This window comes from Balaenoptera physalus, assembly GCF_965194825.1.
Source record: "Balaenoptera physalus genome assembly, chromosome: 14".
NCBI lineage: Eukaryota > Metazoa > Chordata > Mammalia > Artiodactyla > Balaenopteridae > Balaenoptera > Balaenoptera physalus.
In genome coordinates, this window is record NC_138893.1 from 40537960 (window position 1) to 40562852 (window position 24893).

General features: G+C 43.9%; 1 protein-coding gene across 1 annotated transcript in view; it reads left to right on the plus strand.

Moving 5' to 3' along the window:
- Nucleotides 1-1108: 1108 nt before the first annotated feature.
- GPAM (glycerol-3-phosphate acyltransferase, mitochondrial) overlaps nucleotides 1109-24893 on the plus strand; it is a 68880-nt gene continuing 45095 nt past the window's right edge. The window contains exon 1 of the mRNA XM_082423276.1: nucleotides 1109-1315. The gene's annotated coding sequence lies outside the window, so the exon portion shown is untranslated. The remainder of the gene's footprint in view (nucleotides 1316-24893) is intronic.

A 24893-nucleotide genomic window follows, 5' to 3' on the forward strand; every position in this document is an offset into this window, starting at 1 on the left:
CCCCCTTCACTGTCCTGCCGTTGGCTCCATGCACTGAGAACTCTAATAAACTCCTGCCTCCTGTGCTGTAACATTGTTTCGTGAGGCTGGGGAACTCACCTTGGTGCTCCCCCAGTGAGAGACGCCAAATAAATATTGTTGAGTGAATGGCTGATGGGGAGGTTGGGGTATGGGGAGTAGGAATGACTGCTAACGGGCGGGGGTGATGAAATGCCCTAAAATGGATTCTGGTGATGCTTAGTGTTATTCACCTAACAAAGGGGTTCTCCTTAAGTTCCTTTAGATATTGACCTCTAATATATCAATACCTCTTAAGGGTTTGTTTACACCTCCTCAGGGCCCGTAAGAACCTCACGGGGACGTGGCAGAGTTCTCCCATTTAATCCTTGCGGCAATGAGGAAGGGGCTAAGAGGCGTGTTCAGGGCTGGAGAGATGGAGGGCCATTATTCACTCCCAGGCCTGCTAAGCTTCCAGAACCCACCCTCTTTATGATACCTCTGTGGCCTAATGGAGCACTGATAGCATTGGAAGGGGAGGGTGATTGGGAAGGCTGAAGAATAAAGAAAATCTCCAAGTCACTGCTAATCAAGGACGCCTAGGAAATGCATGTGAAGCATCTCCAATACGTGAGGGCGAGTCGCTGGGGTCTCCACCACCTCTTCAGGGTCACAGTCAAGGAGTTGCACAGCTGGTGTCAAATATGCTCACCCCCTGCTGACCCAAGCCTGCTTCCCAGCAGCAGCAAGGGTCGTCCTGGTGACGTGGAAGCACCTGTGCAGGGAGCTGGGTGCCACGTGATCACTCAGGGCCCTCAGCTGCAGCCCCTGGGCCAGGCGCCTCCACTGACAATTAGGTTCCTGAGCTTGGGGCTTCACTTCCTAGTCAGAAAATCCCGCCAGGCAAAGCCAAGAAGACACCAGCGGCAGCATCATTAAATTATAACAAGCCCTGAAACTCAGACTCAGCCCCGGGTCTGTTTGCCTTTGCGGTCAGGAGGAAGCGTGTGATTGGCTGGCTGAGCTCGGCCTAGAAGGCCTTATCTCTGACTGGTTATTATTTGATTAAAGAGGGCTTCCTCCTCCTGTGGTGTTTCGAAACTGTGCTGGGAGAGTTGCTGCTGCCTGGGGGCTTTTTCTGAGGTTACTACCGCGCACCCGAAGTCCTTCAGTCTTTGGCCACACAAACAAGCGGCCCGAAGAGACTCTCATTCAGCCCCACACTCAGGCTGGGGCTGTTTTCTCCAGAGTCTCCATCAGCTTTGCTAATCAACTGGTTGGAAATAATTCCTCAAACAGCACAAAGTCAAGGATACAGGTATTAAAAAATTTTTTTTCTGGGGATGTTGGTCTAATTTCTTAAGATGTCAAGACATTAGAAAGGGGGGTGGGGAAAGGGCTGGGACAGTAAAATGGAAAGCAGGAAAGGCAGAGAAAGTGGAGGAAGGAAGTGGAAGGAAAGAGAACTCAGAATCTTGGACTTCTACGGAAAGGCAGAGCCAAGGAATGAGCTGTCTGCAGCTGGAGAGAGGTGTAAGCGCGATCGTGAGGTATCGTTCGGGTCTGCGTGTTTTGCCCCCATGAAATCCTTCCCCAGGTCTAGCTGCCCCCTTGGTCTCCTTGTCATCCTTCCCGCTGGCTCAGAACCCCAAAGTCCTGAGAGGGTTCTGCACACTTTATGAGAAGTCCAGTTGCTTCAGCTTGAAACGTTGTCAAGTCTGATCCTCAAAGCCCTGCTTGGTGGTACCAATGCTCATGCTGTTGGCATCAGAGAAGGAAGAGTGGGACCAAGCTCCTTGCTTAGGAGAATTTGTCTCCCACTTTGTCTGGGATCTGCACCTGATGTGACTCGTCCATTCTCATCCTCATTATAGTCCCACCTCGGTGGTGTTTTTTGAGCTTGAGGTGGGCAGACAGAGCTTGATGTCAAAGGACTTCCTTGCTACGCATGAAAGCTGGGCTCCTTGTGGTGCCAGCAGGGACTTCATCACTTGGAATGAAGGTGAAAGGGAGATGAAAGGATCGATTCCGTCCTCTCTAACTGTTAGGTTTAGCTGGAGGTGGTTGAGGAGGGGAGGATATGATACAAAAATAAGAAAAACGATTTTATTTTGACATTAACTGGAAAAGAATACTTTTATGCTACATGGCTATTCTTAAAACTGATTTTTCCCTATGCATTTTAGGTTAAGAAATAGCCATGCCAACTGCATTTCCTTTCTCTAGTCTTGGTGGCTGTCTTAATCTCCAAATGTTTCCATCTGTGTTGTCTTAATTCTTGAGTGTTTGTATCTGGATTGTCCCTGCTTTGTTAGCTGCAGCAGGATGCTATCAAGGCTTGGTCTCATAAAACTGCTCCACAGGACGGAAGATCGTTCTTCTTGCTGACTGCTTCGTGGTTCCCAGGGAGTTTTCTCTACTGAGGCCCTATTGGATTTCTTGAGACTCTTTGGAGTAATTGGTCTGAGAAGTTCATCAAAGTGAATCCTGCTTCCCCCTCATACTTTTAAGGGAAATATCAAGAGGTAGAGGATAAGCCCAGGACACAGAGTTATGCTTCCTGGACCCTGATCTAGCACCTGGCTTGGCAAGACCGGGCACCTGCCCGGGGACACCAGCTCTGAGCTGTGCTCTGTTCTAGAGCGATCCCTCTCCTGCTCCTCCTCTCTCCCAGATGTCCTGGGCATCTGGTTCTAGAACATCACAGCCCCGAAAACCTAAGCCAAGGCCCGCAGGTTAAGGGAATCTCCCTAGTCTGCTTATCTTGGTTAGAAGAGTAGTGCAGCATGGGGGAAGGGTCATTCAGATCCATTGCTGAAGTTTGCTTTTTCAACTTGTTATTTAAATTGTCTAAGCCCCAATTTCCTCCTCTGTGAAATAGGTATAATACTTCTCTCATGGGGTTACTTTGCGAATAGAGATTCTGCTTTCAATAAATAGCGGTGTGTGCCTACTGTGCGCGAGGCGTTGGGATATAGTGGAGAATGAGGCAGAGAAAGCTCCCTGCCCTCCTGGAGGTTACAGTTAAATGGGGTGGGGGGTGACAGGCAGTTAAAAAATCACATAAATAAATAGGTCATCCCCATCTGTGGCGAGAAAAAGAACAAAGGACCTGATCTGGATGGGGGTGGAAAGCTAGTCAAGAAAGCCCTCTTTGAAGAACTGAATGATTCCTAAGAGTGCGTCGCTGCTCTCTGGTGTTTTATGACTCCTTGACCCAGAGCAGGATGGAGCCAGACCAAACGGGAGCCTCCTGACTCCCTGTCCAGTGCTCTTCTACCCAGCTGCCTCCACTGCTGGAGAGAGGCTGGGCCCAAACTCAGGGAGGGCAGGAGGGAGAATTGGCCGATTGTGTCTCCTAGAATCCCTTTTCTCCAGCGCCTTCTTCCTACTCCCCAGCTGGAACCCAGTATCCTCACTCCCCTGGGATCGTTTCTATCAGATGAAAATCCCTAACTCCTTCCCAGGGACGCTGGGGTGGGAGGGGCCAGATAACAGGCCCTCTGTGTCTTTCTCCCCCAGTTTCCTACACGTCCGTCCTGGATGACTAACCCACCTTGGGGCGGTCATCTCTGGTGGTGAAATTCCACGTGCAAGCAGGCTGGGAGGAGAGCAGGGAGCCGAGGATTTGGGGGTGGGCCCATCATCTTCTCTGGCTGCCCATGAGTGTGCCCAAGGCTGCCCCCTTCCTCACCCACTCAGCCTCCCAGGAGCACCGTATTCCTTTCGCACTGTACACAGTGTCTTTTGTGAGCCTTCTGGCCGGGGCTTCAGTGACGGCTCTTGTAAGGAGCTGGTTAGCATTTTTTCCAGACAAAGCCAGAAGTTCTGGGAGGTGATGGGGAGGTTAAACCTGCAGAGAGTGATGAAAGGAAATGGTCAGTCTCAGGCTCCTGAAAGGACAGTGCCAGCATTTTCAATTCTCCCCCACCTTCCCCGTGGGGGACCCTGTCCCCGTGACCCTCGGAGGCGTATCAATTCTCCCTCTGTCTCCTCTTCCTTAGCTGGGGCCTCACTCTTCTGCCTTCAGCTGTCTGCTAGCCAGCCCCCACCTGTTGCTTGCTGGCCACAGTAAGGCTTAGTAGGACCTCCCAGGGTCATCAGTGTTTTAGCCAGTGATGCCTGAAGGGAGCAGTCATGGTGGGAAGACAGGCAGTAGGATTGATACCCCAAGGCACATAACTGTCTTCCCCTGAATTCAGGATTTAAAATCCTCTGTTTGGTGGGAGAGTCACAGAGGATTGGATGGTGAGAAAGGAACAGAGATGCCATGCCATAAATAATACACTACACAAGACCATTTCCAACAAGACTTTGAATAGCGAGTAGTACCCCAAAGCAAATTCTCCCCAATAGGTCATAAGAGGAAAATGGCAGGATATTTGCAATGGGAAGCTCACTCTCACCATTCAGTTCCCAGAACCCGCAGCCTTGCTAATCCCACCAAGGTGGAGCTCAGTTCTCCAGCTGCCGAGCTGCATTTCAGATGTTTAATGGGGCTCTGGTTGTCACACTGAGCTGGCTAATGAAAACGCCCCATCATCGCTCCTGGGCTCCTAAGTCCTCTCCCCACCCCGTGTCCTCCCCTTGCCTCAGCGCGCTTGCTCGGTGAGCTTTGCATTTGGCCTGCACCCAGTGCCCGGTGGGGATGGCAGGATGTTTAGCTGAGGCTGGCTCTGTCTGTTGTGCTTCAACATCCTGCCAAAAATCAGATTGGCTCAAAAAAAAAAAAAAAAAAAAGACACCCAAAATGAGTCTTGAAAGAAAGCAACACCCATTTCCCTGTGGGCTGGACTTTCTCTGCAGGGAAGGGGTACTTGCTGTGGAACTGAACCCTGCTGTCTCCTGGTAACTGTGTCGGTGATGTTTTCTTTGAGTCAGTTCCAGAAAGTGACTCTGAGGAACGAGGGCCTGGGAAAAGTGAAAACCCTGGGACTGAGAACGCTCCTCGGACTTGGCAGTGGGGAGACGGGAGGATCAAGCAGCAAGCAGGCAGGAGGCTGGCTTCTCCACACCCTCAGCCCTGCCGCTGCTCAGACAGCTGCTCAGACGTAGGCAGCAGAGCTGAGCCTTGGCTCAGTGGTCCCCTGGTATCTTCCTGGGGCAGCAACAGTCCTAACTCCCATCAAGCTCCCCTTGGGGCACACTTTAATTATCTTGTGGGCTGATGCTCAGGGTGAACCTGCCAGGTAGGATGGAGGTGGAGCCCCCTCCCACTACACCAGGCAGAAACTGCATGCATGATTAGATAATAGAAAATGTGCCTTCTAATCCTCAGATCGTATGGGTCCTGGAAGCAGCACTGTGTGTCCCTTGTGCTTTGCCATTGCTCCTTCGAATGCCCGCTTGCTACACCACCACGTCTAATTAGCTCTGTGACTCAGGGCAACAAGGTACAGACACTACTCTCAAGGAACTTAAAGCCCAGTGGAAGAGACGGATAATTAAACAAGCAATGTACTGTAGCATTACCGCGTGGAGGGTGCCTCCATAGAGCAGTGGTTTATTCTCAGGGCAACTCCTGTGCCCCCATTTCTACCCCTCACCCCTGCTTATCCTTGGCCTGGAATATCTTCTCCATTCAACCTGGGTCTCGAGTCTAATTCTTCTCCACACAACTCCAGTGGCTACTCAGAGTACCCAGATTCCACACTGCAGATAGGTGCTGGTCTATGAGGTTTTTCCAGTCTCTGGTGACATAAGAACTAAGGACAAAGTAGCACGTCTTTAAGATGGCTATGGGTATTCAATGTGAGAAACTTCCCCTTGTTCTGAGAGTCTGTCCATCCTGCTTGTTGTGTTGTTAAAACATTCTTTCTTTATTAAATGATGTTGTTTGTAGATTGTCAATTTCTGTTGAGTTTAATTTTAATATTATGACTGGGCAGAATAAAAAAGTGATAGCTCAAGGTCTGGGAATCATTGCCCATCAAGCTGCTCATCCCTGAAATTAGCACCCATGTCCAGACCCAAGCAGGAGCCCTTGGGGTGTTTTTCTTAGTATCTGATTTTCCAGCCTGCAGCAGAGTGGCAGAGCTGATATATTCAAATTCCACTCACTTCCCCAAGACATTTAGCTGCCTGCGGCAGCCAAATCCTTAAATAGACACTACTGTTTTCTTGGCATCCCAGGCTCTTGTATGTTTAATGCCTTGAATATCCAATTTCTGGGCCAAACTCATGAAAATCTAAAGGGGAATTATCTGTCTCAGAAAGCAGTTGCAATGGAAATAAAAGCCATTAGTACTCAGTGTTATCAGGATGTTTAATTTTTCATTGAAATTTCAAGATAAAAGTCCATCTTCAGAGTTGTGTTAACTGAGGTCTCCAGCTTCCACTGAGAGGCAGCTTAGAGACTGCTGGAAAAGATGCCAGTACCTGGCTCAGGGTAGCCTTTTGGGGGCCCTCTGTTTACCTTCTCAGGTTAGGGGACCTCGGGGTCAAAGCATCTCCTCTGGTTAAGTGAAGTCCATATTGCATCTGGTTACCCTGTCATTCTAGGTGTGATCTAGGGCATTGGAAATCCCCCATGAAGCTTGATGGATAGAAGAAAATGTCCCCCAGGCAAACCAAATCCCCATGACACAAGTGGTAAAGTCCAAATTCTTGGGCTGAAGTTGAGTGTTTGTGTTAAAAGTTGTTTAAAATGAGTGAATCATACTGGGCTTAGTATGATTTAGGCTGTAAAACCTAATACAGTGCACAACACATAGTGGGAGCTCAATAAAATAGGATAAATGAGGTTTTTGTTTTACCTTCATTTAGCTGTAAGGAGGGTTTTGTTTTACCCATTTTGCAATGTTGGCTTTGCTCTGTGATGGCGGTTGCAAAGGAGACCCTCATGTTTGGACTGAATACTTCTTGGGGTCAAGGATATAACTTAAGTGTGATGTTAGTGGACACCTCTTCTCCTTCTGCCCATCTCTCCCCTGGGACCCAACACATCTCTTGGCACATAAGAGGCCCAAAAATTGTTGGTGGCAACAATGACAATGCAAAGGACTAATATGTTTTAGAGAGAATCAGTTTCTGGCAATATCTACTTGACCTAATATGACCACCCAATCATTAATATTTTTAGCTTGCCTATTTAATTATTAAAAGAAAATTCTTTCTTTGACTTGATCCTTGTGTTTGGTTTGCAACCCTAAGGAAAGGAAGGAGTCGGAGTGTGAAGCTGGTGGCAGCAAAGGCCTCTAGGTGAGCACTCTGTGTTCTGAGTCTTGGTCTCCTAGTTCCAGAACCTCCCTTGGCTGCTTATTCAGGGGATGATCCAGACTGAAGAGCGACAGTCTTAGTCCTTTTGAACCTGTGGAATTGTGTTTGGTTTGCCTGGGCCATTATGCCAACATGGTCTTTCCTTCCCACTGAACCCATCCCTCTTATGGCAGGCAGCCTTCTGGCTGGCTAGCCTTGAGGTCTGGCAAGAACCGGTGTAGAAGGCTTCAGGGGATGTCATCAACCAGTTGTTGATGTATGAACCTGGGCAAGTCTCCTTATCTCTCTGGGTCATGGTTTCCTCGTGAAACATGCTGGATTAGATCAGAATTTCTCGACCTCGGCACATTATGGGTCATAATTCTTTGTTGTGGTGCTGGCCTGTGCATTGTAGGATGGTTAACAGCACCCTGGCCTCTACCCACTGGATACCAGTGGCACTCCTCTCCTTTTGCGACAACAAAGCATTTCTCCAGACATTTCCAAATGTCCCCTGGGGAGCAAAATCACCCCCAGCTGAGAACTGTTGGATCTGATGATATCTATGTTTGAGAAACCACATTAGGAGTTGTTCTTTTATTTTATTTTATTGAGCTCCCACTATGTGTTGTGCACTGTATTAGGTTTTACAGCCTAAATATTTTTTACAGATATTCTATTGAGAAAGTGCCATCTACTTCATGAAAAGCTGAATTAGAGTAGGACGGTATCTACACAGGCATTGAGGTAAAGTGTGAAAAGAAGAGCTAGAATTCCTGTTTGGATTCTTGCTAGCGTCATCTGTAAAACAGCAACGTTATACATTGTTGTGAGGACCTAATGCTCAGTGTATATAAAAGCACATAGATCATAGTAGACACTCAGTAATTAAACTCATTCCCCTTTTCTCTCCCCCAACCCTGAGAGAATCAGATCTGCACAAACCAGTTACTTTGCCAGCCTTGCTCTGCTGTTTCTGGGAATCTATCCTTATCCCACCATGTGCCCACAAACTCCTCCTTGTCAAGCCAACACTGATATGTCATCTCAAAAATAAATCTTCAACTGTTTGTTTCGAGGAGAGCCCCAGATCTCTTGTACCACCAGATTGTTGACTTGGTCCATCCTTAAAGGGACTGCCTCTCCCTAGCAAAGAAAAAGATTCTCCAATACCCAGAGATTTGCAGATGCCACTGTTTCATGCTGGCTTGAGCACAAAGCTGACAATAAGGAACTGAGGATGAGGGAACTCCCACTTTGTGGGTTATCAGCACTGCTCCTCCTGGGGCATGGACTGGGCTGTGGGTTTTATCATCTCTCCTGGTTCTAAGTGTCTCAAGGGCAAAGACCATACGTTGAACATCCATGGCAGGTCCTACACTATCTCCTCCAGGCAAAACATCTTGGTATTTTGTAGCCTGACCCAGCAAAAGCCATCATGGTACAGTAATAAAAAGTTAGGGCAGGGACTTCCCTGGTGGCGCAGTGGTTAAGAATCCGCCTGCCAATGCAGGGGACACGGGTTCGAGCCCTGGTTGGGGGAGATCCCACATGCTGCGGAGCAACTAAGCCCGCGAGCCACAACTACTGAAGCCCGCATGCCACAACTACTGAAGCCCGCGTGCCTAGAGCCTGTGGTCCGCAACAAGAGAAACCACCGCAATGAGAAGCCTGCGCACCACAACGAAGAGTAGCCCCTGCTGACCGCAACTAGAGAAAGCCCGCATGCAGCAATGAAGACCCAACACAGCCAAAAATAAAATTAATTAATTAATTAATTAATTAAAAAAAAATAGTTAGGGCAAGGGAGTTTGAATCTGCATTTTTCTCTCTGGTCAGACTCTGACCAGGGGCTACAGGGCTCATGAAGGCAGTGTAGTTCTCAGGAAAAAAAAAAAGAGAAAAAAAGGTTCAGGCTCAAATCCCAGCTTTGCCACTTACTCTCTGATTGACCTTGGGAAATTTATGTCACCTCCCTGAACTTCAGCTGTCATATCTGTGAGTCTGCAATCACAAGGGTTCCTCCTCATGAGGAATTAAATATTAGAACACATGGAAAGCACATGGCACAATTCTGGTAAAATACTAAGTGTTCAATAGAAATCAATTTTTATTAATAATATAAACGATCTGAAATAGTGGCTATTAACAACGATAAATATAGTAGATGTGAAACAGACAACAAAAAGATGGACGTCTGGGTGGATGAAAAGGTATGAAATTGACTCATTGTGTTACTGATAAGAAAATAGGCTCAGAAAAAGGAAGCGAGTGGCGAGGGGTACCCAGGACATCATTGCTGGTTAATGCAGAGCTGGGTCAGATGTTGCATCTCTAGATGCTGGTTCTACCATGCTGGGGCTGCCTTCCTGTGTTAGAGGGAAAAAAACAACACTTGTTAAAGATGGCAAGGCAGGCTTTACTTGGGACCACTGCAATGGGATTTTACAGTGGGGGTGAGAGATTGGGCTCAACTCCAAGTACAGCCTGGGCAAGTGAAGATTTATAGCTAAGGGGCAGGTTGGGGGTCAGTGGGTGGAAAATTACCAAGAAGAAACATCATGGGTGAGGGGGATTCTGGGTCAACTGACCCAACAGGATTCTTTGCTGAAGTCTCGGGTGTCAGATATCACCTGGGGGATGACAGAGGATAAGGAACCCAATCAGATATCAAAGATGGGGACTCTGGTGAAACTGACTTAGCAGCGTTCTTACAAAAACTGGATTTTACAAGAAAGCACACACATGGGCCTCGGAAAAGCTTCAGGAGCCTGCCTGAGGTTTGAATCTTTGTCACTATTCAAACATTTAAAGCCCATGTTTAGAAAACTGCATACAGATTGAGGAAAATGCACCTCTTGGTTTAAGAGCCACATGCTGTTTCCAGAGGGACAGTTTCTTCAGGGTAAAAGAGAAATGAGTATTTTGTCTACAGTGTTTCTAATGCCCTCGGGCTGCCTGAGAGAAAACAGGGCAGAGAGGAGGCCTTGCCCCCAAGACTCCAGCATAGCCAACCTCTATAGAAACCACCTTTGTCCCTACCACCCATCTTCCCAAAGTTCAGCCCTTACCCTGCAGCCCAGGCTCAAGGGACTGGTGAGTTGATCTTTCGCGTTAATGCTGATATTCAGTCTCGAGAGCCACTCTGATTAAACACCTGGGCACCAATATGTTCACCTTCTCAATGAGGCTGCGGGAGATTTCTCTGGGCTGGCTCTGACCTGTGATTCATACCTTGTCTTTCACCTCTTGCCAACAAACTCATACCTTTGCTTGAGAAGAAAAGACTGAAGTTTTCAGGCTCAGTGGTTGAGAGAGGAAGAGTTTTAATAGTCACAGTGTCTCGGGATACTTTATCCTTCAATCTTGCCTATCTTGGGCCTGCTTGGGATGGAGGGTATGTGTGGTCTGTTAGTGTGTTGGCAGGTGAAATCACGGATAATTACAATATGAATGGAAACTTGGTTCAAACAGAATACCGTATTTGCATCAAACTCTCCTGTGGTCTCAGTGATGGTTATGTTAGTTGAGAAGTTGAAGAAGTAGAGTCATAACTCTTACCAGAACTCCATCGCCTATTTTGCCTTTTTAAACTTAGTTTATCCACCTGCTGTCTTTCTTATTTGAAGGGCGCGCATTTTAATGCTTTTCTTTTACTCCCCTCCTCCTGTTTTGTTTAACCCCCTTCTAGCAAAGCACAGATAGAATGATGATTTAAAGGAGGGATCTGCAAATTATGGCCCCTGGGCCAAATCCTGCCCACTGCTTGTAAATAAATAGAGTTGTACTGGCACACTGCCACGCCCCTTTGTATGTGTATTGTCGTGGTTGCTTTCTGCAACGGAGTTGAGGAGTTGCAACGGAGACCATGTGGCTCATAAAGCCTTAAATATTTACTATCTGGCCCTTTATGGAAAAAAGCGTGCTGACTCCTGATTTAGAGTGTAATGTGGGAGTTAAGCATACCTCGGTTCAAATCAGGTCTTGGTTACTTGCTTGCTTTGACATTGGAAAAGCCACATAAACTCTCTGAAACCTAATCTGTACCGTGGGGATAAGAAATACCTACCTTGGAGGGTTGCTGTGAGAATTCAGTGAGAGAGTATTTGCGGCCCTGTGCCTGGTACAGAGGAAAAGTTCAATACATGTAGCTATTATGATGATCATTCATTCCTTTACCCACCAAATGTATTTCTACTGCTTTCCCTCTGCTAAGCCTGGGGGGCTGCAGCAGTGATCAAGACATAGACGATCCCCACTCTCATGGAGCTCACAGTCTAATGGGGGAAGACTGACAATAGGAAGAAAATAAATCAAGAGATTACTTTCAGACAGTGATAAGTGCTATAAATAAAATAGGACAGTATGAAGGAAAGTGCCAAAGCAGGGGACAGAAATTTGCTAACTGAGCTCAGACTGAAACATGAGAATGAGTCAGCCATGCAAATATCTAGAGAAGGAATGTTCCTGGCAGAGAGGACAATAAATACAGAAGCCCTGAGCCAGGGGTGAGCTTGGGATGGTCCAAGAACAAGGAGATGGCCTTGGGCACTGGGGCAGAGTGGAGGTTTTGGGGTAGGGGAGACGGTAGAAGACAAGGGAACAGAGGTCAGCACAGGTAAGAGCATGTCACCGCTCACAGATCCTGAGAAGATGTTTGGCTTTTAGAGGCAGGGATGCAATCTAAGATCATAATGGGGCAGAAATGTAACTGGGTCCTTGGCCTCATTCTATGACCTTTGTTGCAAATATATTATTCTTCCTCTTTGGTCTCTGGCATTCATCACTGTCGGAAATAGGAGATGAGTAGGGGCTCTAGTGAGCCCTAGTCAAAGTGCCAAGCCCATCACATGGCCCCAGCAGGACACCTCCACCTCACTTGGGCTTTCTCCTTACAGTACCCCTGGCTCACCAAAAAAAAAAAGTCTTCTGGCCAGTGCCATTACCTCTTTGAAATCATTCTTTATCGGGAGAGTTTAATGCTTCTCCAGGTGGAGCACTTAAGGGAAAAATCAGTTAATGTAATCTTAAAACCCCCTAATAAATTTCCCGCAACTTAAGACAACCAGATAATCATTTTGTCCCTAGGGTCACTCAAAATTCACAGCTCAATTCCCATAATTAGCATTTCTTTTGTATCTCAGTCATTGAACAGGGGGTGAAGAGCCCCAGTGATAATATTTTACCTGTCTGAGGTTTAAAAGAAAGCTTTGATACAATCAGATAAACTGCCTCCAGAGTTGTGAATAATTATAGCCATACGGTACGTTCCAGTTCCAAGCAGTGTGCATACTTCGCTCACTTAAAGGTAAAAGTGTACATTTAGTTTATCAACTTTGATCCATTTGGGGTGACTCCTCCTCCCCCTCGTGTTCTCCTCTTCATTCTCCTCCTCTTTCATCACCTTTATCCTCACCAGAACCCCTTATTTATCAACCCCCTTGGCTAATAGTAATTAATACTTCCTTTACAATGTGCAAGTATGTGTTTCTGTCTCATTTTGTTTCAGACATTCTCAAAAGAACAAGATCCAAAGGTGGCTGTCTTCCAAACCATGCTTTCAAACACTGATTCTTAATCTGGGGTCCATGAATGATCATGGGGGAGGGCGGTTATGAGCCCCCTGAAATGGAATGCAAACTTTTACATGTACATTTTTTTTTTAATCAGGAGAAAGTCTAGAGTTTCATTACACTCTCAAAGTGTTCCCTGATTCCAAAAAGTTAGGAACTACTGCTTTAAAGACTTTACTGACTCAATCTATAACATGGTTATCAAAGGAAAATTCTAGAAATTTTCTAACTGGAAAAGGAACATTTGTTGAGTTGGAGCTGGGCAAGCCTGTGATTCTCAAAGACCACATTTATCACTTATGACCTGTGAAAGCAAAGGGGATTGATGGTTGTTGGGTCAAATGCAGCCTTCCTTTTAGAGGACTACACATTCTCCTGGGGATTCTTATCATGACTGCAAACACTATATAGTTCCCACTATGCACCAGGCACTGTCCTAGAGCCTTATATATTTTAACTCTTAATCCTCACATTAACCCTATAAAGTATGTACTATTATTAGACTTATTTTGCAGATGAGGAAAATGGGGCACACACAGATTAAAACCATAGATTGAGTTTTATACTCAACATTCCAAGACCCTTCACAGTTCTGCATAATATAGTTTGTCCAGCTGTAATTAATGGCTCAGAATAATTATCATTTTGGATGTGTCTGAATGGCAGCCATGTTGTAAAATCGTGAAGCACATGCCTGATTAATAAAGGATTCCTATTTGTGCCACGTTTGGTTTTGTGAATAAGAACAGATTGCATGTCACATGCAGAGGAGAGTCAGCTGACTACTCTGCTTAATTTGAATTTGGCTAAGAGTCACCGTGGTTTATAAAGTGAGGTTATTGACCAAGTAGATAATTTTATTATTGTAACTATTATTTTTTTTAACATCTTTATTGGAGTATAATTGCTTTACAATGGTGTGTTACTTTCTGCTTTATAACAAAGTGAATCAGTTATACATATACATCTATGCCCATATCTCCTCCCTCTTGCATCTCCCTCCCACTCTCCCTATCCCACCCCTCTAGGTGGTCACAAAGCACCCAGCTGATCTCCCTGTGCTATGCGGCTGCTTCCCACTAGCTATCTATTTTATATTTGGTAGTGTATATATGTCCATGCCACTCTCTCACTTCGTCCCAGCTTACCCTTCCCCCTCCCCATGTCCTCGAGTCCATTCTCTACATCTGCGTCTTTATTTCTGTCCTGCCCCTAGGTTCTTCAGAACCATTTTTTTGTTTGTTGTTTTTTAGATTCCATATATATGTGTTAGCATACGTTATTCATTTTTCTCTTTCTGACCTACTTCACTCTGTATGACAGACTCTAGGTCCATCCACACAATTTGTTTTAAGAGTTTTCTTTTTGGTGGGGGTGGGTAGGAGGCTTTATTCTTTTGGCAGATCCTCTCAGTCATTATAGATATTGCTGCACTGTTAACCAAAAATATATGCTTCTCTGTAAAGCATTAAAAAAAAAAAAAATCCAAGGATGAGATGGCTGAGGTCTCAGCTCAAGTATCTCCAAATACATTGTTGTCCATTCCCTGACCTTTCCGTGTGTTACAGCTGATTCACTTTGTTAGAAAGCAGAAACTAACACACCATTGTAAAGCAATTATGCTCCAATAAAGATGTTAAAACAAACAAACAAACAAACAAAAAAACAAATTGTGACAGGCGATGTAAAGTGAATACTGTACAATAATGTGGAACGGAAGAGATTGTGGGGCAAGCGAAATGAACCACCACCAACCACAACAAAGACTGGTCTTCATCCAAAGATGGTGATGTTGTGTATATGGTGGGATTGGAAGGGAGTCCTCTTATGAGCTCCTTCCAGAAAACCAAACGATTAATTCCAACAAGTACCACTCCCAATTAGACCAACTGAAAGTGGCACTCGACGAAAAGCGTCCAGAATTAGTCAACAGAAAACGCATGATCTTCCATCAGGATAACGCAAGACCGCATGTTTCTTTGATGACCAGGCAAAAGCTGTTACAGCTTGCCTGGGAAGTTCTGATTCATCCGCCGTATTCACCAGACATTGCACCTTCGGATTTCCATTTATTTCAGTCTTTACCAAATTCTCTTAATGGAAAAAAATTCAATTCCCTGGAACACTGTAAAAGGTACCTGGAACAGTTCTTTGCTCAAAAAAGATAAAAAGTTTTGGGAAGATGGAATTATGAAGTTGCCTGAAAAGTGGCAGAAGGTAGTGGAACAAAAGGGTGAATATGTTGTTCAATAAAGTTCTTGGTGAAAATGAAAAATGTGTCTTTTATTTTTACTTAAAAACCGAAGGCACTTTTTGGACAACCCAATATCATCAACAGTTAATGAGCAGGTGGCCTAGAAATTTAGACAGACTATTCTCTAAGAAAGTCACTTATAAATAATCTATAGAAAAACCAACATTGTGGATATTAAGGTTTGTGTAATCCCACCCATAGCCTATAGTGGTTACTAGGAATTCTACAATTCATGTATGTGGGCTAAATTTACAGATAGAGGTGAAGTAGGAGCACTGGACCAGAACAGAAAGCCTCTGGAAAAAGTAACTGTAAAATAATTTGATAAAGGGGAAAATGTTTTGCCATCTCCTAAGCAGAATTGGATACGCAACAGGAACAGGTGAGGTGTAAGTCATCCTAACTGAGTGAAGGGTCAGACTTAATCCCCCTGCAAGACAGCAGAATAACAAAGTGGGGTTGGGAGAGAGGATTGCACCCTGTGACCCTCAATTATGGAAAGCCTGTTTTCTAATATCTTACCTTCATGTTGGAGGTCATCCTTGTAATAAATTTCAAATATTTTATGGAATAATATGATGAGGACCATCAGAAAATATTTGGTTAAAACCGCAGTCAGCTGCATCATGCTTATTCAGGTTTCACTTTATATCAGGCAATTTAGAGATTGGAAACTGGGTTGATAACACTCTTTACTTTGGAAAAATTTTCTTTTGGGAAATCTGTAAGTTAAAAGCCAGAGACAGTTTTAAGGAGTATGTTTAGAATACCCAGGAGAATAATTTTCCAAAAGAAAATCTTAGAGCTTCTATGTCCCCAAAAGTAATGAAAGTAAATTTATTTAAAAGTATTCTAAAAATGAGCCTCAGCTGAACTTCTATCGATCTTCCTTTCAATTAGACTTAATAAGTAAGTTTCTAGCTTACTTTGAACTCATTAGAAAAAGAATAAATGCAGAGTAGGCCCGTTTCTCCTTGTCCCCTTCATGAAAATTTTTTTCTTTTTTGACAAAGACTGATTCTGAGGGAAGAAAAATAAAAATAAGTCTGTCTCCAGCCATGTCTAGCTTTCCCTTTCAAGTATTTTCAAATTCCTTCCTTCAAGTGTATTGGGCACTAGTGTGCTTTGCCTTGTTCTTAATTGTGGCGTTCTTATCCATTGTGGACCACCTCCCACTGTGTTGCTGGTTACCACTGGAGACCTGGGCCCCTGTTCTCCCTTGTATTATATTCTTCCCTCTACTCTGGCTCAGGAAGTTGGGGTGGGAGAGGAATGGGAAGTCTGCTTCCTATCTCCCTGTCAAGCTTGGATACATGCCTTCCCCAAGACCTGTGAGTCCTGAGCCCCCAAAACTCTAGGTTCATATATCTCTCCTTGAATACTTCTGTTCCTAGAGCTACCCTTGTCCAGGACTCTTTTTTTTTTTTTTTAAATTAATTAGTTAATTAATTATTTTATTTTATTTTATTTTATTTTTGGCTGTGTTGGGTCTTCGTTTCTGTGTGAGGGCTTTCTCTAGTTGCGGCGAGCGGGGGCCACTCTTCATCGCAGTGCGCGGGCCTCTCACCATCGCGGCCTCTCTTGTTGCGGAGCACAGGCTCCAGACGCGCAGGCTCAGTAGTTGTGGCTCACGGGCCCAGCTGCTCCGCGGCATGTGGGATCTTCCCAGACCAGGGCTCGAACCCGTGTCCCCTGCATTGGCAGGCACACTCTCAACCACTGTGCCACCAGGGAAGCCCTGTCCAGGACTCTTGACAGTTGTCATAGCCATTCACACCCTCCTTTGTTAATTGTTAATTAATCATGTTGTATTTAGACATTTGACAAATAGATCTTAAGAATCTGTATTGTACAAGGTACTGTTAGGTGATAGGAATACAAAGGAAAGGAATGGGAGAAATCAAGATGGACATTCAAGAGGGAGAGGCAGATCTTAAATGGCTAATTCTACAATTAATTAATATTCAATTATAATTGTGATAAGTCCCCTGGGGAAGAAGCATATGATACGGGGCCTGCCTTAGTCTGAGGGTCAAAAAGTTTTTCATGAGGAGGTGAGATCTGAGCTACGTTATGAAGCATGAGTTGGAGAGAAAAAAGGGTTGTGCTCTCTCTGCTGGCAGAGAAAGCAGTTTGTGCAATGGAAGAGTAGAGCCCATTTTTCTTGGGGGTTGAAAGAAAGAAAGGGTGACTGAAGTTGGAGAAAAAGAGGGAAAGTGGGAGGAGATGAGGGTGGTGAGATTAACAAGGGTGGAATGTGCCAGGCACTGGCATTTCTAAAAACTATAAGGAATAATTGAAAAGATTTTAATTGGTTGGAGTGGGGATCAGGCAGAGAAATGGGGGTGTTTGACATCGTCAGTGTTGTACTTTCAAATGTTCATCCTGGCTGATATGTGGGGTGTTTGGGAGGGTGGTGGGTAGAAAGCAGACATGAGGAGTCCGGGTAGTAAGCTGTTGTGCCGCCCAGGGAAGATGGTGGTGGCCTGGAATAAGACAGTTCAAGTAGAGAGGAAGATAAAAAGGTGATGAGTTTAAAGCTATCTAGAAGGTAAAATTGCCAGAAGTTAGCATTCGATTGGATGTGGGAAGAAGTTAAGAATGACTCCTAGGTTCCTGGTCTGCTAAGGACAGAGTGTGGAATGAGAGTGAAGGAGGGCTTTGAACCAGCAAAAGATGCCAAGAAAGAACATTCAGGTAGGTAGAAAGAAATCCAGCAGGACATGGGGTTGTGAGAGCTGAGGAGAGGCTTACACCCAGAGCTTGAACTTGCTCCACAAGCCATCAGTACGCAATAATCTGACATCAGGTTATACAACAGTGGAAGAATGGTCCCGGGTAAGTCTGGGCATGAAGAATCTAGCCTACAATAGGATCCCTCTCCCAGAAGACAAGATGCTTTGTTTACCGTCAGCATCTCAGCTCCACAAACCATGTTGGATCATATGTTCCAAGAACCAACAGCAGTTTTCAGAGAAGTGGTCTTAAGCAATATTTAGGAAGAAAAGTTTTTCCTAAAAGACAATGTCTTCGGAGATGCAATTCTAGGCACAACAAGGACAAACTTTTGTGATGTCATATAGGGTAGTCTGGCCTGTTAGAGGCTCCTGAATCCCTTCATTCCAGATTGGGGCCTTTGCTTTATCCAGCCCAACCAGAAGGTTCACTGAGGTTGTTCTGATAGTCATTAGGGTTGTTCATAAATGTTTAGTTACCTTGTTTTGGGCACATGGTGGGATTACACCACCTCTTGCTTCACTCTCTTGCTTTATATGATGCTTTAGCTAATGAAATGGGAACAGAAGTGATGTGTGGATTAAGAGCCAGTGCATGGTTCACTATAATCTCTGGTCCCAGCCTCAGCAGTCAAGGAAGCAAGCGTCAAGATGGAGCCTCCCTTAATGACCTTATAAGCAGAGCCCCTGTAATAACCTGCAGTGTCCATGTAGCATGGGCAAATAAACTTTGTTGTCTCAAGACTCTGAGACATCTGTTACTGAATCATAACCTAGCCCATCCTGACTGATACAGAGACATTCTTCCCAGAACAAAGTAACCTTAATGGTTGATATGAGTTCCAAAGATTTTAGGACAAATTCTTCACTAGGATTCAAGCTCAGAGGAATAGGACCTCTCTTTTGTCTCCAGAGTCTATGCAAGAGGAGACTAACAACAATCATAGTAATAGCTACTATCTAGTAAATCTCACCATGTGGCAGGCAATATGCTAATTATCTGTATACATTATTCCATTTTACCTTAAAATAACCCAGTAAGTGAACATTAGCAAATCCACTTTTAAAATGAGAGAATTTTGGGGCTCAGAGAGGTTAAATAACTTTCTCAGGGTCACACAGCTGGTAGATGGCAGACCATGATTGGAACCCATGTTGTTGGGCTTCAAAGTCCTGTCACAACTCTCAGACATTCTGCTGGAAGGACTCAGGGTTAGTCCACTGATGTCCCAACTAGCAGCTCAGTTTTTAAGCCAACCATCTCTTAGTATCACTACCCTCAGCTCCTTCATGGAGTGGGGTTTAAGATAAAGATAAGCTTTTCAGACCTGGGATCTGGTGGCCCAGTCCTAACTCCCAGGCTGTCACCTATGCTGGCTGAGTAACGCTATCAGTTCCATGTTTCGGCTCTAGAATCAGGTGGATCTGAATTCAAATCAGGGTTCTTCCACATACCAAATTCACCTAACCTCTCCCTGTGCCTCAGTTTTCCCATATGGAAAATCAAGGTAATAATAGTTCCTAGCTCATGGGGCTGCTGGGAGGATGGGCACCTTATTTGCCTGTTTGCTCTCAGATTCAATCCCCATCCTTCTCTGCTCTACTCTATGTCTGGGGAGGGGCTGGGTGGGTGGGTGAGGTAACCCCCTGCAAATTCATTCCTTAGATTCCCCTGCAGTTTGCTTCTGCCAGTAGGAGGGCTGGCAGACGAGGCCAGAAAGAGGTAAAAGCCAGGGAGGGTATCCCCCTTTTTCTCAGGGGGCATCTCCAGTGGTGGCAGCTCTGTGATTTCGGCTCCCCCTAGGCAGCCCCTCTCTCCTTGGTCCCAGCTGTTGCCTAGTGGCTCTGTTAGCACCTTTTGTCACTCCAGCCCTAGGGAGGGTAGTGATCTTCCATTGTTGCTAATCTCTAGGCTGCCTCACTATCCCCTTTTGTCCTTTCAGTTCTTCTAAGACCTTTCTAAGTAGAATTCTGTATTACAGTCCACTAGCGGCTGTCTGGCACAGGCTATTTTTCACACAGCACCATGCTTGATACAAAGGATTGCTTGAGATAATGCCTATGAAGTACTAGAACAGTGCCTGGCACATAGTAAGTGCCCAATAAGTAGCTTACAAAATGTACTTACCTCTTGCCTAAGTTCTCTGAGGCCAGTTTGCAGCAGGTAGGCCCCTGCCTACATCATAACTCCTGAATCAATGCCCATTTCTCCTCCTTCTGGGCTGTCCAGGTCCACAGACCTGGGTTTGTTTTGATGCATTCTTTTCTAATCTTTATAAGGTAAAGGGCATGTGGATTCCGCCACGACATTTATGACACGTCACCATTTTATTTCTAACTTTTCAAACTTCTTACTACGGCTTGAAAAGCCCTGCTCTATCTGGCCCCTTCTGTCTTCCCAACCCCTCTCTCTGCCACATCCCCTTCACTCCCTCCCGCCCGCACTCGCCTTTGTTCACTTCTCTGCCAAGCTCTGATCTCCTTCAGGGCTTTGGCAGGTATAGTTCCCTCTTTTTGGAAAGATCTTTCCTGGTCTCCTTTCATATCCTTCTCACACCCCAGCCTCAAGGTAGCTGCTCCTCCCTTAGAGAGGCCCTTCCCACCACCTTATCTAATGTTGGTCACCTCTGTTACTCTCTGTGACAGATGCTGTTGGATCTTCATTGCAGTTTCCAAAACTTGTCATGATTTTATTTGTTTGCTTGTTTATTACTCTCCCTACTGTCTCCCTCCCAACATTCCGTAGGCCGTTAGACTATTAATTCCATGAGGGCAGCCTCAAGTGTGTATCCTCGGTGCCTGAAAAAGATGCTTGGCACAAAGCGGGCTCTCAGTCAATGTGTTATGAATGAAGTGATGTTGAATTAATCTGTCTCCAAACTGCTCGTGTCAAGGGTCCCTAGAAGTCCAATGGTGATCAGTGTTGGGACTCCCCTCCTCTCCGTTTCCCTGGCACATGTGCTGTGAGCCAGAGGCCCTGGCTCTGTTCAGGCTGGCCCTCTTCACCACTGTTCCCTGCCTACACCCTGCACGGTGCGTGGAGCTCTGTTTTCCCAATGTGCTCAGACACCGCGACCTTCACCGAGGCTCCCAAGACTCTCTCTTCTCTCCATAGTGCTTCCACCTTCACCCTCCTTCTGAAGATCTGCCACCTCTAGGGCCTACATTGGAGCCATCTCCAATCAGATCCATAAGCAGAGCCCTCCATCCTGAGCCCCTTCTCAGCACCTGGGCCTTCCTGGCCTCTACCCCCTCAGACAACCTCTCCCTGTCACACAATCCAGCTTGATTCCACAGAGAAAGCGAAGGCCCGTTCAGGTTTTGTCTCCTCTGGTGACCAACGACAGTCAATAGTTTCCCATTTTTTTGTCTTTCAGTAACAAAAAGGCTGCTGATGGCAATGACTTAGCCTCTTTCAACAGAACCTCAGGACTTAAACCACAGAGCCTGGCTACACTCCGGGGAGAAGGAAAAATAACTTTCCTTTTTAAGAATGAGCTAACAGTTGTGAACAAAAGAAATTGACTTGGAAGCTAATTTCTTAATTACCCAGCCCTAGCAGTTACCGATTCAGTGCCCTGCTTCCAACTCTCGAGCTGGTGCCCTGCCCTGAGGCCCTGCTTGTGGCTGAAAGCCTGGACCCCTACCTAGTTCCCACTGGCCTTGCCTCCTGGGGTGGGTGGATCAGCTTTGTGATGCAGCCCACACAGTAGAAGATGCCAAGCCAGCTCTCCCAGAAGCAAGACTGCCTCCTGCTTGGCTTATGTGAAGATTTTGGCTTAATCTCCTATGAAGCAGTTTTCAGTCAAATTGAAGTACCTGTTCTGTCACACATGTGGTAAAAGTGAGTCAGAGGGGATTCCATTCTCTTCTGGCCTAAGGTACATTCTAAATGGCAAGCTCCAAGGTCACGTCCATTGCCATCCCCCAGTGTGATATACTGGCAGGGACTATTTCTCAATGCTCTTTTTCTCCCATATGTTTGAGTTATTCTAGCAGCCGGAATAACTGTGCTTAAAAATTAAATATGAGTCAGGAATGCAATTTGTCTGTGAGTAACAGAAAAAAAGATTTCAGTGGCTTAAAATCCAGAGGTGTGTGATTGGTAATGTGGGGTTTGGACATTAAATTACAGAGCAAATGGGGCAAAAAAGTGAAAAAGAAGCAGTGCCAGCTGTATCTGTTCCCTTTTACTAGGAAAGAAACACTTCTCCAGAAATCCTCAAGTTTGATTTTCTCTTAGGTGTCATTGCCCAGAACTGGGTCATAAGACCATCTTGGGTGCAGGGACAGTTAGAATATTAGAGAACAAGATTATCATAATTAACTCAGATACTTTGATTCACTCTTTTCTCGGGGTTGGGCAAGAGATCACTCTGAATAAAATCAGGCTTCTAATAGCCAGGAACCTGCAAGGAATGAATGGATATTGGACAGACAGGTCTCATTGCCTGCCCCAAATCAACTGAGTTGTAGAAGCCACAGGCTACTGAACTTGATGTTGACTTTTGAATCCTTCGGGACACAATTATCAAAGAGTTGTGTAAGTCTCCTAGGCTATCTTATCCTATGCTGCCTGGCAGGCAGTAGGTGTTCTATACATATTTATTAAATAAATGAATGAAGAAAACAAATCTAGAGGAAAGTAGATGATGAGAACAGCATAGATTCAGTAAGAGTAAGTCAGGCCAGACTTTATATCCTTTAAAAGTTTTTGATGGAGTAATTGTTGCATTTGAGATCAGGGCATGTCACAGATATTTTATCATTGGATTTCGGCAAGTCAGTTGACACTGTTCCTCATAATATTCTTGCAGAGAAAAAAAAGCACATGTCACAATTTGACGGATGTAGCTGAAGCAAAACTTAGAAGTTTATAGCACTAATATATTTGTATTAGAAAAGAAGACAGGTCTCAACTCAAATCACTGATCTCAGGGTGGTATTTCAAGGTGTTGAGTCCCAGCCTTTATAAGGGGTGTTTTCACCATCATTCAGTTCAAAATACCTTCTAATTTTCATTCTTATTTATTTATTCTTTAAACGGTGGTGTGTTTTCTTGTCTGTTTGTTTTTGTTTTTTAGAAGCGTGTTAGTTTCCAAATATTTGGGGATTTTCCAGATACCTCTAAGTTAATGATTTCTAATTTCCATTGTGGTCAGAGTAAGTTTTATGTGATTTGAATCCTTATAAATCTATTGAGACTTGTTTTATGGCAAGTTTTACCAAGACACGTTCCGTATTCACTTGAAAAAATGATATTCTATCTATGGGTGTAGTGTTCTATAAATGTCAATTAGGCCAAGTTGGTCGATAGTATTGTACAAGCCTTGTATATCTTCACTGATTTTCTGCCTACTTGCTCAGTTATGGAAAGAGAGGTGCTGAAATTGCTGTTTATAATCATGGATTTTTCTATTTCTCCTTGAAAGTCTGTCAGTTTTTGATTCATATATTTGGAAGCTTTGTACTAGATGCATAAATATTTAGAATTGTTTTTTCCCCTTGATGGATTGACTCCTTTATCATTATGAAATGATCCTCTTTATTTCTGGTAATATTCTTTGTATTGAAATCTACTTTGTATGATATTAATATAACCACCCATATTTCTTCTGATTATCATTAGCATGGTACATTGTTTTTCAATTGTTTAACTTATTTTTCTTTATATTTAAAGTAATTTTTTTTTTCTTTTTATAGATGGCATACAGTTGGTTCTTGCTTTTTTCTCCAGTCTGACAATCTTTGCCTTTTAACTGGGGTGATTACTTATATGCATGAATTTAAATCTACCATCTTGCTATGCGTTTTTTCTTTATCAATCCATTTTTCTTTCCTTTCTCCTCATTTACTGCCTTCTTTTGGATTCGAATGACTTTTTTTTTTTTTTAATGATTCTGCTTTATTTTCTTCTTTGATGTATTAACTACAACTCTTTGTTTTACTTTTATGGCAGTTGTTTTAAGAGTTGGAGTATACATCTTTAACTTATCACAGTTTACCTTCAAGTATATTACACCACGTTACGCTTAGTATAAGAATATTACAACAACAGATACTTCCCCCTTTCTGGATGTTGTGCTGTCGTCATACATTTTATTTCTACATATATTATAACCCCTCCAAAATATTGTTTTTATTTTTGCATTAAGCTATTATCTTTTAAAAGAGTTTTAAAAGGGAAAAAATTATTTACCTACAGATTTATGATTTCTTGAGCTCTTAATTCCTTTATGTAGATTCAAATTTCCATCTGGTTGTATTTTCTTTCTACCTGAAGGAGTTTCTTTTAACATTTTTTGTAGTGTCTGCTAGCGGTGAATTCTTTCAGCTTTTGTGTGTCAGATATGTCTTTATTTTGTCTTGTGTTTGAAATACATGTTAGGGGAAAGAATCCTAAATTGACAGTTTTCTTTTTGAGTACTTTAAAGATGCTGCTTCACTATCTTCTCATTTGCATATTTCTGATGAGAAGTCTCCTGATATTCTTATCTTTGTTCCTCTGCACTGAAATGTGTCTTTTTTCCTCTGTTTTTAAGATTTTTCACTTTATCACTGGTTGTAAGCAATTTAATTGAGATTTTCTTTGGTATAGTTTTCTTCTTGTTTCTACTTAGAGTTTGTTGAGCTTCTTGGATTTGTTGAGTTTATAGTTTTAATCAAATATGGGAAGTTTTCAGCCATGATTTTTTCAAATATGTATTTCTTATATTTCTCCTTTTCTTCAGGGATGCCAATTGCATATATATTAAGCTCACTGATACTCTGTTCATTTTTATTTTCAGTCTTTACTTTTTTCTCTTTGTGTTTCATTTTGGATAGTTTCTATTGCAATATTTTCTGGTTCTTTAATCTTTTTTTTTTTTCCCAGTAACGTCTAACTTGCTGTTCGTCCTGTACAAGTGATGTGTGCATGTGTGTGTGTTAAAAATCTCAGACAATGGTTTTATAATATCTAGATGTTTGATTTGGGTCTTTTTAAAGTTTTTCACATCTCTACTTAACTCAATCTTTCCTCTACTTTCTTGGACTTACAGAATATAGTTGTAAGTATTTTTTCGTGTCCTTATTTACCAATTCTATCATCTCTGTCATTTCTGGGACTCCTTCAATTAATTAATTTTTCTCCTCATT